The 15,285-nt window shown below is 38.9% G+C and overlaps 1 pseudogene; it reads right to left on the bottom strand.

Moving 5' to 3' along the window:
* Positions 1–9,781: 9,781 nt before the first annotated feature.
* LOC120612644 (uncharacterized) lies at positions 9,782–9,900 on the bottom strand (annotated as a pseudogene).
* Positions 9,901–15,285: the final 5,385 nt, after the last annotated feature.

The following is a 15,285-nucleotide window of genomic DNA, read 5'->3' as shown; positions in this document are numbered from 1 at the left end:
ACTCCCTTCATTTCCTATTTGAGACTTATTTCCTAGCTGTGACTCCAGCAAGGAATTCTGAGTAGACTAGGCTGAGACCCCCAAAACATTTTTAAAGGATTCGTTAGCTATGGAATCATAAGAAAGAATTTCAAGTTATAATGTCTTATATGTATTCAAAATGTACGTGACACACTCTTAGGCACACCTCTCTGATAATGTGCATAGGACTCCATAGAGTTACAGACAGTAAACTGATAAAGAGAGAGGTAAAGTGATTGGCTTGATGTCAGAAATCAGGTCCAAAGATATACAGATCTATAAACCGAGAAAAAGATTCAGTCTGTTCAGGTTGCTCGTTTCCTAAAACAGTAGGCCAGCTTTGAACTTGGCAGTATCTTCCATCTCAGGAGGCGGATGCCAAAAGGGGCATTAACATTACACTGTACAGAAGCAGCATTATAAACATAGTATACAGATATGGCTCCTTGCATTACAAAAGATTCACCTGATATCCCCAGATTCCTCAAAGCGGGGATGAAGTCACAGGAATGCAGACCTCTGGCCTCCCGGCTACTGTGTTCTGGGCTTTGTGGCATCTTCCTCCCAGTGTGACTAAGAACGTAAATGGTATCCTAATCATGTTTCCCTTTTTCTTGCATTATAAGAAATTCTCAGGAGTTGATTGCCACTGTAAGATAATAACTTTACCTATTGTCAATCATTATTACATAGACATATAGAGACCACAGTTGGCTTATTAAATGAAAGGCTTCCTTTTTATTCTCTTGGTTAAAAATAAGGAAGGAGAAATCAGACTAAAAGGGGCTTACATCATAGCTTAATGGCAAATTAAAGTGTGTCTATGGGTGTGTGTGTGTTTCTATGAGTCACCTCTGTTTTCTTATTGGAATAGACTCTTGGAACCCCCAGGTTGACGTTTACTTTTGTTTTACCTCCGTTTCATTTTTGGGTTTCCATGGTATCGGGGTTAAAGTCATCCATTTAAATTGAAACCTTACCTTTTTTCCAAATGTGTTTTCAAATATTTTTCATTTGACTTTTTAAAGATCAAATGTAAACACATAACTTTTGCAAAACAGCTCTTAGCCTAGTGCCTTGCAAATACTTAGTGCATAAGAAATATTTATTGATATTTCTGTTCCCAGTTTTATTCTCAAAATATACTTTTTGATGCTTCAGTCTTCTGCATGGGACCTTGTTCCCCTTGATTAACAGATGAGAGATCTAAGTTCACAGACATCAGTGGGAGAACCAGGACTCCCACAGAACTTGAGCCCCCTGACTCCAAATGCTGAGTGCTCTTTGAAGTGCATCACGTGCTTTCTCCCCAAACACTGCTATGAAGTAAATTTAAAAGTTAGGAATTAGAATCAGTCATCTGGGTAAGCACATTGTGGACAAACAGCAGTAATAGTAAAGGTCTCACTGTAAAGTTTGCTTTACATGACAAACTGCAGAATGCTTTAATAGCGTAAATTGATATGTTCTTTCCCAGGAAGCCACCTCTAGAGGGCAGTGCTCTCTTCATAACGGATAGAGTTCCTGGGTTCAGAAGAACTCCCTGGAGCGAAAACCCAAAATGTTTGACATACTTATTAACAATTTTAAATCAAACAGGACACACAAATATCTCAGGCTCAGAACTCTTTCTGTCTGTGTGGGGGAGAAAGAGACTGAAATGGGTATGTAGCTCTGTGGGCCTTTGCCACTCTCCCCCATCCCCAAGTACAAAGGCTCGAAAATTTAACACAAAATGAACTTGAAACTTCCTTTAGAATACCAACCCTACTCTCTAAAGTAAAACATTGAATTTTAAAAGCAGAAGCGCAGACCAGAAGGCTAACATGATGCGTGCAGAGAACTGCTGCCAGCTGAGCGTTGCTGTTGCTGGAGTCCAAGCGGTTGGAGCCAAGGCCTGAAAAGGAGGCAAAAGACGGGCACAGAGGGCCGCGCACGCCGGGAAAGGAAGTCGACTTTCCTCATGTAGGTTCCAGGAAGCCATGGAATGGCTTAGCAGAGAGAGACAGGGTCATATTTGGGTTTTATATGGATCATTCTGGAAGCTCTAAAAAGAGCAGAATGGAGAGGAGCAAGTCTGGAAACTAGAAAGCCAGTTAGGAGGCTGTCGCATTAGTTCCGGCAAGAGAACGCGCACCTGAGACAGGGCAGCGGTGGAGGGAGGGGAGTGGAGAAGATGGATTTGAGGAACTCATAGGAGAGGAAACCATCAGGACATAATAATAATTAGATGACGAGGGTGAGGAAGAGAGGAAAATCAAGGCTCACATTTCATAACTTTGGTCACTGGGTGAAGAGAAGGTGAAACAACAAACAGATTGAGGTTAGAGAGAAGTGCTACTTAGTTTTGAAAATTCAAATCTGAAATACATGAAGAGTACCCAAGTGAAAAGTGAAGGCGTCCCGCAGGTAATAAAATTGGTGAGTCTCACGCTGGGAGAAGAAATCCGAGTTGGAGATCGAATTAGAGAGCATTAGCATATAGGTGGTGGTGAAAATCCTGAGAGTGGATAAATTCACCTAAGAAGAGTATCAATAATGAAAAGAGCAGTAAGCTAAAAGCAGGCCCTGGGGGATACTAGCATGTAAGTGGTGGGTACAGAGAAAGAAGCCCATGGTTGAGAAGAAACGGAAAGGAATGAGACAAACTGAGAGAATTACTTTGGGGGGGGGGGCAGTGGTACACATAATCAACACTGCCAAATGCCCCAGAAATGTGTAGCAACACAAAGATTGGAAAATGTCCATTGGATTGTTTAATTAAAAAATACTGGTGGCCTTAATAAGAGCAGAAGCCAGATTGCAGGAGGTACAGAATAAATGAAAGGCACATGACATGGTCACATTGAGTACAGGTTATTCTTTTAAGAAGTTGGGATAAGAGGGAAGAAGACATGAGATATTCTTCAGGGGACATTAGGCCAAAGGTAGATTTCTTTGTCAATGAATGGGAAGGAGGTGAAGAAGCTTATAGTCTAAAGGGAACACAGCTCCGCAGGAGGAAAGGATGAAGTTTCAAGAGGGAGGATGGCTGTGGAGACTGATTTCGTCACGTACGACGGGGCGGGCCCAGAACAAAAGGGGGCACCACATCTGAAACTGGAGAAACATAATGAGGGGTGTGGGTGCAGCTCAGTTCGCAGGTGTGGAGGAGGCAAGAAATTGGGGGAGTTCATGTTCAATTGCCTCTATAGCAGGAGACTTTATTATTTTTTATATTGCTCTTATTACTGTGTCGTCTCCAACAAATGAACAGGTCAGACTGTTGTGTTTTCCCAGCCTTACCTTGAAGGACTGGAATCACTTTTATACTTCTGGGGCTGAAAGCAAGTTTCTGGGATACGAGGATGGCTGCTTCCTTGCAGGTTCTTCTTTGAAGTGGTGCTTTAATTGGGATTCTACAAACGGTCATTAAACTGCCTACTGTGTATCTGTGTTTATATCTGAGGAAGTGAAGGTAGAGCTGGTATGGAGGTTGAAGAAGGTGAGTGACAGGACCCTGGGGGTGACTTTTCTGGACTAGAAACAGGGGCCAGTGGTAGTGAGTTGTGCTAGTGGCTAAAGCCAGGCCCCTCCTGGAAGCAGTTCCTGGAAGCTGGCAGGATCTCTGAAGAGATGGCACACATCTGTGAGGGGTCTTGAGCTCACCAGTCATGAAAACCCAGTCACCTTGGGTGAGTTGGTCAAGGCGTGGAATGGGGTGGATAGGTTTGGGGAATGGAGCCTCCAGCCTTAGGATAACCATTCCGGCCCAGATGGTAAGTAACTAAGCTATAACTATAGTAGGCTGGAGAAGGTCTCCTCTGGTTTCCTGCACCGAACAGTCCTCTAGGGATATCTGACAATCCTTGGAGAGAAGGGGCTCCAATAATGATTGCCACCTTGGAGAGAAAATTTTGACTTTAATTTTTTTTTAAGTGCTATATGACATTTTTTCACTCCTAAGTATCATGGAGAAACTTCATCACCAATACAGCTCAATTTTCTTGACAAAGTAGAAAGTTTGCTAATAATGAGAATATGGAATGGATTTCAGATGGAGGGTGTGAGACACATAAAATCATTTTTTTAAACAAGGAGTCTTTAGACTCTTGGAATCAAAGAATGTCGATATTGGAAAGGACCTGCTAAACCCGCTATTCTAGGTTCCAGTGAATCTCTTCCACACATACATTTTACAGATGAGAATAAATAAAGCTCAGAGAAGCTAAAGGTCATACCTAAAGCCACCCAAGACAGCAGCGCTTCAGCCTGTTTGCTCTCATTTTACCCTCAGTTAAAGCAGCACCCTTTCCAGCGCCAACCCGGGGTGACCACTGTGCTGTGCACGCCCCTCACGCAAGGCTGTTGCGCCACACAGAGGCTGCCTTGACTTCAGGTTTCACCACAAAAGGTGAGACCAGCTTGAGCAGTCTAGCTTCCTTCTCACAACTGACTCCCAGCAGCAGGACAAAGGCACCCCGGCTTTGGACCGGGTCCCTGGCCTCACCTGACACCAGGAGGCTGCCCTCAGGCCAGAACCAGGCAGCTGCTCGTCTCAGCTGCTACTGCGCAGGGAGGGAGGGGACTGCAGAATCAAAGCTGAGAAGGCCCTTGGGCTCCAGTCCCTTTCATCCACAAAAGAGAACTGAGGTCTCTGAGTAGCTGGAGGGGTTGCCCAGACACCTAGAGAGTCTAAATCAACAGGAAAAGCCCACTCATTCTGGTTTTTCTTTTTCCACGCTTCTTTTCCAAACACACAGCTCCTCATTTAACTGCAAAAAAGAACAGCCAGAGCCTCCCTATATTAAAATCTGCACCAAGAACACCCTGTACAGGTCACTCAAACTCGGGTACACACTGAATCCTGGAAGAGCTGACAGAGGCAAAGGAGCCCCGCTCTCCTGCCTCCTGTAAACTGGGTCACCGCTTCACGCTGAGGAAGGAGGAAAAGGAGCACTCTGCACTTAGTTGATGGGATATTAATGGAATCGAGGAATGGCAGGGAGAGAAGCTATAAAAAGACTAGGGCTTCCCCTTTAAAACTGGCAGCCCCAAACCCTAGGTCCTTTAGGAAAGAAAGGCCAGACAGCAAGGACCGAAGCAGAAATCTACACTGTGAATGTTGGTTGCCAAAAGAAAACCCTGTGGCTGAACCCAAAGGCACAGAAGGGACCCAACCAAGCCAGGTGACTAAGCCAGGTGGGGAAGGAGAGATCAGGCTGAGCAGAGCTAGCAAAAGCTCACATAAGTTTGCTGTGTGAACAGGCCAATTTTCTTGATTATGCTCTCCCTGATTTGTTCCTGGAAATAAAACCACTCCACCACATTGCATCCTGGATTTTTGTGTCCTTGTTCCATCCCTAAACAGACCCTACACTGCAGTTTCTGGGATCCCCTAGACCAGGGTCTCTCAAAGGAGGGGAGGGTAAACATACTCTATATGCAAAGTGATTTTAAGGGCACATGATAATTTTTATTTTAATAGTTACATGTTTATTTTTACAGTCACTCACTAGTTATAATAACTAATACTAGTTTTCCACTTATAATGAATAAAATTACTTTAAAAAAAGTCAGTCAATTCAGAGAAAATAATTCTGACAAAAATAATAAAGGTGATATATAACAGCCCCAAATCTAGGAAAAACTGCCCAGAATCTTCCTAAACAAGGAGCAATGTCAATAGCAGTCAACTGTGCCTCACTGTGAGCATAAATGGAAAATGCGCGGTTTAAAGCTTCATGTTATAATAAATGGTCTGAATTCTCCTACCCTGTGTGGATACCCCGAGATTTGTTTTTGTTCTGTTTTGTTCTGTTTTGTTTTGTTGTTTTGTTTTGTTTGTGGGAGGCTCTTTATTGCTCTATTAAACTTTCCAGATGGGTGTATTTCATTTTCTCATTTTACAGTTGAGGGATTCTGGGCCTCCTTTATCCCAAATCACTTACAGGACCAGGGGTTTGGAGAACTGTGGAGGGCTTCTAGTTCCTAATAAAGACCTCCTAAAGAAAGAGTAAAGTATGAAGAACGACTCTTCTATCTTCTTCCAATGACATATTAAATGCTAAACAGGAAGGCCACATTAATTTTCATATGTGATATGAGATTCTTTGGCCCATGGAGGGCTATACTCCCATCTTTCCTCTTTATCTCTTCATTTAAGACTGAAAAAGCAAAACCAGTTAGACCAGTGTTTAATCCACTGTAATCTCTAGTCTTGGAAAGCCTTCCAAATCCGTGACATTTCTGTCTATAAACCCATCAGGCAGAGATAGTAACTTGGTTCAGTGCCAGGATAAAGCTGAAATTCAGTAAATATTTAATGTTGTCAATGAAATAATTTCCTTAAACTCTGACCTTCGTTTCAGCTGGTTTCTTTCAAAAGAAGATAAATAAAAGCAAGAAGAGATCTATTTTAGTACTGGCAAATATACAGAAATAAGGAAAATAAGCTGCAAGAGAACACAAGCTGATCGATCCAATAGAAAATTAAAAATATAAATGATTTGATATTTTGTCTAAAAAAACCTAAATTTTTTCAACAAATTGACTAAGTTCATTAATGTTTTTGGTATAGTCTCTGCCTGCATTTCCTAGTAGCAGTGTTTTCAAGTGGGGCATCTCACAAAACTCCCCTTCTGTCAACTTCTCCTACCTCCTCCTATAGTTTGGTTTTATGGAGTTCTGCATATAAGAAACAGAATGAAAATGAGGCATATAACCTGACACTCAAAGAAATAGAACTAAAAGTGGAAATACTAGAACTGAGTTTGAGTCTCTCTCCAATTTATGATTGAAAGTTTTATATTCTGGGACATATCATTACATCTGCCTGGTGTCAATTTTCCCACATGTAAATAAGGTGGTAAGACTCCTGAGCCATGGATTCTTAACTTGGTGTCCACAGATTCTGTAAGAGCTATGTAAGACTTCTAAAAGCAAATTTAAAATGTTGTGATTACACAATTTCACTCTTCTAGGTAGAGAATCCATAATTTTCATCTGATTTGCAAGTGTCAACAACCATGTCCTAGATGACTTAAGGTCACTTCCTGGTCTCGCGTTTTATTATTATAATAGGCAGAGAATCACAGGGTAGTGAACAGGTATAAAAGCAGGTAAGTGGCAGAAGATAGGCATAGAAGTTATTGTTCTCCTATTCTTCTACCAATGCTGAGCACCTATAGGTTTTTCACATTTTCCTAAAGTCACTCTACCTTCTGGGAAGAAGGGAACCCTGTGCAGAATACAAGGCACACCACCTTTGCTATTATTAAATCATAAAAGCATTCCTAGATATTCACCAACTAGATTTGCGTAATTCCTACCACATATTATTTCCATTAGCTTTGACTGAAAAGAAAATCTTTTATGATACTATTAAGTGAAGATGCAGAATGACTGAAGCCATGTGCTGATTGTTAGAGGTTTCTTAAAAGCATGGTTTTGATTGCCTTCTAAAAGTACAAAGGCCAATAAACTGAATGAGATCTGCGGAGGACAGGTGTGAGAAGAAGCAATAATAAAATGGTGAGCTATTGAAAAGATGCGACAGTTAAAAATCCAAAATTAGCACATTTGTCTATAAAGTGAAGCCCCCTGGAGACATTCACTCTGTACTTACTGAGCTAAGTAAGAGAGACAAGCTAGCATTAACCCTTACCACTTCTTTGTTGGCACAGAGATGGGAGAGGGGGAAGACCAGGGGAAGCCCCTCTCTTCTGTCCACATCTGAAAGGCCAGCTAACTCTTACCAGACATGGGGAGAAAAGACGTCTTAGGTTCTACCAAATAAAACTACCATCTTTATAAATAAAAGATGGCAAAATATTGGCAATGTCATAAGGTTCGACCTAGTATATGGAATACCTCCAAAGCAGGATATTCCAGCTATTTGGGCATGAAAAAGATGTTCCTAACTCATCTTTCCTTGGCAGATATAATTAAGGTTCTGGAGAAAAAGACAAGAGATAGGTAATTCACTGTGAAAACAAGTTGCCCATTCTTTTTGGTTATAATAATGTTTTTTAAAGGAAAGAAATGTTAAAATTTCAAGACGTCTCTTAAGCAAATCCAAAAAACAGAGGTTGCTGGGTATAGGGACATTTGCAGAGTTTCTTGAGCTTAATCATAAAGGAAGGAAGAAATACTTCAATAAATAGGGAATAGCTAATACCTCAGAAATTATTTAACAAAGAAAGACTTCTGGATCAGCATCATCTCTGAAATTGTTAGATCTTTTTGTTTTTTAAATCCTTGATGCATATAATTACAATATTTAACAGTCTAGATATACCATAATTTAACTAATGCCTAATTACTGGTATATAATTTTTAATCTTTTAATAGTATCAATTTTCCATAATTGATAATCTTCAGTATTAAAAATAGTAGGGTTTGGCATAAGATTATTTTATGCAGAGGAAGTCTGACAGTTATTGAAGTTTAAGTGTTAAAGTTTCCTATGAGTTTAGGAATGGATAGAAGAAGCATTCAGCCAGGCTGTTTGGTCTCTCACAAGCATCTATTGGTTTCTCTGTAATGCATCTATCTATCCAAGGGGGCAAACTAGATAAGGCCTTCATCTCTTATGAACCCAATGAAAAATTTGATTCAATTAGCTTTATAAACTTTTAATTTAAATTGTTTTGCTACTCAAAGTCCCTGGTTTTCCTTAGAGAATTTATCAGTTTAAGAGATCATTTTTCAAAGAGCAAAATTTAAGGCATTGGGTAGTTTTCCTTCAGTTTTATTGCGGTATAACTGACATATAACGTTGTATTAGTCCAAAGTGTACAACATAATGATTTGAAACACGTCTATCTTGCAAAACGATGACCACAATAAGTTTAGTTAACATCCATCACCTCACATAGTTATAATTTTTTTCTTGTGATGAGAGCTTTTAAGATTGACTTTCTTAGCAACTTTCAAATATACGATGCAGTATTGTTAACCATGATCACCATGCTGTTCATTACAGCCTCAGGTCTTATTTATCTTATAACTGGAAGTTAGTACCTGCTGACCTCCTCCACCCATCCTCTACCTCTGGCAAACAATAATCTGCTCTCTTTATCTATGAGTTCAATTTTTTTTTTTTTAATTCAACATATAAAAAAGATTATGCAGTATTTGTCTTTTCTGGATTTATTTCACGTAGCATAATGCACTTGAGGTCCACTCATGCTTTCATGAATATTAGGATTTCTTTATTTTTTATGGCTAAATAATATATAAAGTGATACATATATCATATACTAATATATATATAACACATATAATGATATATATATTTTTTTCTTTATCCACTCATCTGTTGATGAACACTTAGGTTGTTTCCATTTATTGGCTATTGTAAATAATGCAGCAGTGAACATAAGGGTGCAGAGATCTTTTTGAGATAGTAATTTTATTTCCTTTGGATATATACTGGAAGTGGGATTGCTGGATCATACAGTATTTCTATTTTTAATTTTTTATCACTTCTGGGCCTTTTGGTTAAGATTGAGTGTAGTATCTCTTCTTATTTTTAATTTTTTGAGGAACCTCCGGACTACTTCCATAGTGGCTACACCAATTTACATTCTCACCAACAGAGCACTTTTCTCCATGTCCTCATTTGCATTTGTTGTCTCTTGTCTTTTTGATGATAGCCATTCTAACAGGTGTAAGTTGACTGTGGTTTTAATTCGCATTTCTTTGATGATTAGTGGTGCTGAGCACCTTATCAGGTACCTGTTGGCCATCTGCATGTCTTTTTTTTTTTTTTTTTTAGCGCTTACAGTACTTGGTATTCCTAGGTGGTCTCCCGTCCAAGTACTAACCAGGCCCAACCCTGCTTAGCTTTTGAGATCAGACGAGATCGGGCATGTTCAAGGTGGCATGGCCATGGACTACATGTCTTTTTTGAAAAAATGTTTATTCAGTTCCTCTGTTCACTTTTTAATTGGATTGTTTGTTTTTTTGCTATTGAGTTGTATGAGTTCTTATATACTTATATTTTATTTATATATTTTGAATATGAACACCTTATCAGATATCTGATTTGTAAATATTTTTTCATGTATTGTAGGTTGTCTTTTCATTTTGTTGAGAGTTTCCTTTGCTGTGTAGAAGGTTTTTAGTCTATAGTAGTTGAAATGGTTAGATCTTGACAGTACCCATTGCAGCTATGTTAGGAGCAGAAAATCGTAGGGGCATGATGCGTAGACCTCAACTTATGGTGTTAGTGTTACTGGTTACTGAGCCTCCGAAAGAAAGGCAGCAGTGCAATAAAGGTAGGCTCTGGCTCTGTTACTTCTAGCTACAGCTCCCCAGGAAAACTGGGCAACGGAGCTTATGTTCTAGAAGGGTCTAGAGGGGTCACTAGTTAAATTTACAAGCTCTATCAGCAGGAGCAAGACTCTTGTTAGTTGATGTTCCAAGGAAGGCCCATCTGTTTTTTTGGCCTTTTCCTAAGGGAGCCAGAAAGGGACTGCTTTAGTTTGTTAATAAGTTGAAGTCCCTAATGAGAAGCTTCGTAATTGAGTCAAAATTTTAAAACAGATAATATGCTGACGTACACACAATTTTAAAATTCACAACTTTTATGAATTTAAAAACACACATGTCATCACATTGTTTTCTGAACATTTCTTCCCCTAGTATAATAGTGAGGCCAATTGCACCCTCATATATACAAGTAAGTTCAGAGACGACCTATAGTCTCCACTGGACCCTCGCTTATTATTAGTGAATCCACAGGTATGAATAATAATAATGGTAATAGTACATAGTAAATAGCAACAATAATAAACATGTATAATAATTATAAGTCCAGTTAAAATTCTGTACCAAGAAAGAATATTTAAGATATGATTCTTGCCATGTGGGTTGGAGAAAAAGAACTCATAAAATTATTTTAAAAGTTGCCAAACAAAATACACATAGGACATTTAGCAATAATTTCTAAAATGTATAATATGAACAATAAATAGCATAGAGGGAAAAAGAGAATTCAAATGGAAGCAGGAGGGGTTAAAGAAGCATTGAGGAGACAGAGCTTTAATTGATGGCTTCCTACTTTGTTTCATTTTTCTCATAGTGAGAGAGGAAAAGTAAGGGATACCAAGTGGAAAGCCAGGACAAGTAAAAGTAAAAGAGCTGGAAATGGCATGTTTGGGACTTAGTGAATATAGAACAGTTTGACTGGAATAAAGGGACAGATTTTTTTGCTGGGAGTAGGAAAGATCTAATTTTAGTCGTAAGACAGACGGTTTAAAATGCTGTTAGAGATGATATAACTTTCTTTTTTCTAGCAGTGGGTTAGTGAGAAAGACCCATGATTTGTTAACTTGCTCTCCATTAAGATAATCAGCCTGGAATCTACCTTGGTTTCTGGTGCTCTGAAAAGAGAGGGTACACAAATGTCCAGAAGGGAAATCTAGTAGCAAATACAGACTCAATTTTATGAAGTAGCTACTTCACATCCAAAAAAAAAAAAAAAAAAAGAAAAGAAAAGAAAAAGAAAAGGGAATAATAGCTAAATTCACTCATATTTCCAACCTGCAAGGACAAATGAAAGATAACTCTGTTCGGCACATTAAAAGACTCACCCCGGCTTTCTGGGCTATTCCCTGTGGTCTGGGAGCTTGGTAAGTGGCCTGACAGAGCTGATGGATGCTTTGAGTTTTTAATGTTTTTCAGAAAAGCAGTTAGGCATAGCAGCTGGGATTACATGAATAAATCTGTAATAGTCAATGATAAGGCCAAGGGAAGCCCAGCAGCATAAGAACGAAAGATGGGAAAAGAACAGACAAAAATTGGGCAATTTCAACTAAAGCCACTTATTTCATTTCTGAACCAGTTGAGTTACTGTTAGACATATGGACTGATTAGTGTCATCTAGTAAAGAAAGCAGAATGGCAGTAAAGCAGAATAATTATCTTTATAATAACTAAGATTTGTATAGCACTTTTAAATTGTAAAAGACTTATGAATTTATGATGTGATTTAGAACTCTCAAGAATTGGTGCAGTTCAACAGGATGAGTCTTAACCTCGTCATAGAGATGTAGAAGATCTTGGTGCAAATCTAAGTAGTCACCCTTAACTTAATTATTCCCAGGGTAAGCTGTTGAACCAGTCTTCTGACTTCCAGTCCTATGGTCTTTGACCACAGAATTGTTTCCTTTACCTTAGAGGCACAAAGACAATTAAAAGAATATATATATATACACATATATACATATACATATGCATATACGCATGCACGCATGCACGCACCATGCCATCATTGGCCATACACACACACACACACACACACACACACACACACACACACACCCCTTCTCTTTTATTTTGGCTAATCCAAGACGTCCCTGAATTTCTTAACAACTTCATTACAGATTCTAAAAAAAACCATTTCTAGCCCAATAGCCCACTGAGGTTAGGCTAGAATGCATGGTCAGCCTGCTTTTCTCAAAAGGAGAAAATGAATGTCCCAAGGCATCTTTTGCATATAATGAATTAATGCCTCTCCTATGCAAAGAATGGCACTAGTTAGCTACCGCCGTTGGGAGAACTGAGAAAAATTACGCAAATAATTGTCTGTGTTCTATGGTTTGGATAAGAATCCTGGTACAACAGTTGTCGTTGAAGAAAGAGTCCCTTGGTGACCAGAAGGAAGTATCACAGCTCTCCCTGCCTATGCCCTATAGAAGTTTATACAATAATATAGCAATGCTAATGATAACGACGGTCATTTGTTGGGAATTTTCTACATGCCAAGAACTATGTAAGTGCTTTACACACATTACCTGATTTAATCCTCACAACAAATTTGGGAGGAAGGTGTTATTATTACCATCTTACAGATGGCAAATTTGTGGCTCAGAAAAGCCAATTAACCTTGTTCAAAGTCTCACGTGAAATAAGGGGCAAAACTGAAATTTAAGCTGAGGTCAGTTTAACTCCAAAGCCATCCCTTCACCCATTACACTATACCATGATGAGCAGCACATTATACCTTGCTCTTTTCTGCACAGGGTGACTAATTCTCCCCGACCCTATCCTCAACTGTTTTGGAGAAATATAAGACTTGTAAGCAGACTGACAAAAACAATGGTTGGGCAACAAATTGGTCCTTGACATTAGAATCAATGCTGAAACCTAAAATAAGTATTATATCATAAATTATATATAAATGGAACTTGAAGGAATCACAAGAGATCATAGACTCCTTCATTCATTCAAATAATATTCACTGGGAATCTAATGTGTGCTACATAATGGTTTAGATGCTAAAGATGAAAAAGAATGAAATTTCATACTTCCTGCCTTCAAGGAATTTACATTCTAAAAAGAAATATAGGCATACAAACCACCGCAAAACAGTTAATAAGTATAATTATGAGGTATGTACAAAGTGAGAGGTGGCAAAAAGAAAAGAAAGATCAACTCTGTTTGGAGTCCAAGGACGTTTTTCTAGAAAAAGATGCTTGAGATGAGTCTCAAATTATGAGTAGGAGTTTGACAGATAAAATTGTATGGGAGTGACACTCCAAGAAGAAGAGAACATTCAAAGGGATAGGGTACCACACCACTTGGAGACCTGTGAATAGTCAATATGGCTAACGTATAGGATGAGAGAAAGGGCAGCAGAAATATTAGACTAGTGAGGCTGGTTATAGAGGGCCTTGTAAGTCATTCAATGGGAGATGAGATGCCATTAAAATCAGAAAAGAGATCATTGCAATAGATTTGGAAAGAGAGGATGAGGAGCTGAGAAATGGATTAAAGAGGAAAGGTAATAAGGGAGTCAAATCAACAGAACTAAACTTAACTACTGATTAGGTGAAGCAGTTTGACAGGTAATAGGGAGAGAAGAAGAGTCTTGAGGATGACATTCAGGCTCCTGGTTTGGGTTGGCTGAGAGAATGGGCAAGGCAATAAAAAGTCAGGAGTAGTTTGAGATAGTAATATTGATAGAACCTCTGGGAATGTTCTGCAGGCGCATAAATACACAGAGAGACTCAGTCACACAGATCATCAAATCAGATCCTAGTATCCCCAGTCAAAACAAAATCTGCCCATTGGTGGCATCCAAGTAAACATTTTTCTCACCATGAAAAATATTGGCATTTCGAATTTATATTACTCATTTCTTTCTAAGAGATCAGAGCTGATTTTCCCCAACTTCAAATAAACATGCAGTTAGGAAGTTAGGAATTCTCTAACTTCTTTTAATATATACTTACTCTATGAAAAAGTATATATAATGACCAACTTATATATAAGAACCTGTTTACGCTTATCACTTAAAAGGGGAACATGAGCAAAAGCATGGGGTTAAACAGTGTGTACCTTGTCAGGAAGGGGAAAAATAAGAATTCTCAAATAGCACACAATTGAGAAATTATCTTTGTATATAAAAACGACTTTAAAAATTGTTTTTAAATGTTTAATTGGGCATCAGGCCCTTTGGGTGCAGTGTTACAGTAAAAACCGAAGAACTAAAGTACATTCATGTTTACTCCCCATAATTGCCTTGAATTGCAAATAAAGGATTACAGCAAGATAATATGAGGGAGGAAATTCCTTCCGTGTTAAAGATTAAAGAGTGCAGGTAGGGTGGAAAAGAACTGATATGTCTCATGTGTATCCGAGTAAGCAAGAATTGTTAAAGGACATTCTAATTACGATTAGGATAAAGGCCCATTCAGCTAAGCAGTCACATCTGGCATCTAGTGATATCAGTCTGCATAATGGAGCTAATAAGTTAAGCTAGTGAGATTGTTGGATTCTCTTGTGAATATTAGACTTATTTCCTCAGTGAGTCAGACTTCAAATGTCAGTGAGATCAATTTCTGTGAATACAATTAATAAGGTAATTAAGAAATAGAGCTCAAGAGGATATTGCCTGATAATTAATAACCAGCTGGAAAGGATAAGTTCCTAGGAATCAGTGAATTAAATAAAGATCAGCGTGGAGAATTTCCATCCATTAGATATTGGTTACCCTTTAAGGCTGCCAGGGTTAGGATCTGAAGGCCATCTGCTAAAAAATAAAACTCAAAAAGGGTTTCTTGAAGTTGTATGTCCCGTCATTTTATGTCCTAGAGAACCTAAAGAAAGGGGGGCAGAAGTAGGCAGGGAAAAGGAAAAAGGGAACAATGTCAACCACGAAAAAGAGCGCCTGGTCTTGAGTAAGGGTCCCGGTCCTGGCTCTACTCCCACCTCTGCTAGACGTTTGCTATAGAAACTGGAAAGACACACTTCACTTCGGGGCCTCAATTTTTTC

This window comes from Pteropus medius, unplaced genomic scaffold (genome assembly GCF_902729225.1).
Source record: "Pteropus medius unplaced genomic scaffold, Ma_sr-lr_union100, whole genome shotgun sequence".
Classification (NCBI taxonomy): domain Eukaryota; kingdom Metazoa; phylum Chordata; class Mammalia; order Chiroptera; family Pteropodidae; genus Pteropus; species Pteropus medius.
Note: the sequence above shows the minus strand (reverse complement) of the source record. Positions and strands in the feature narration are given on the sequence as shown.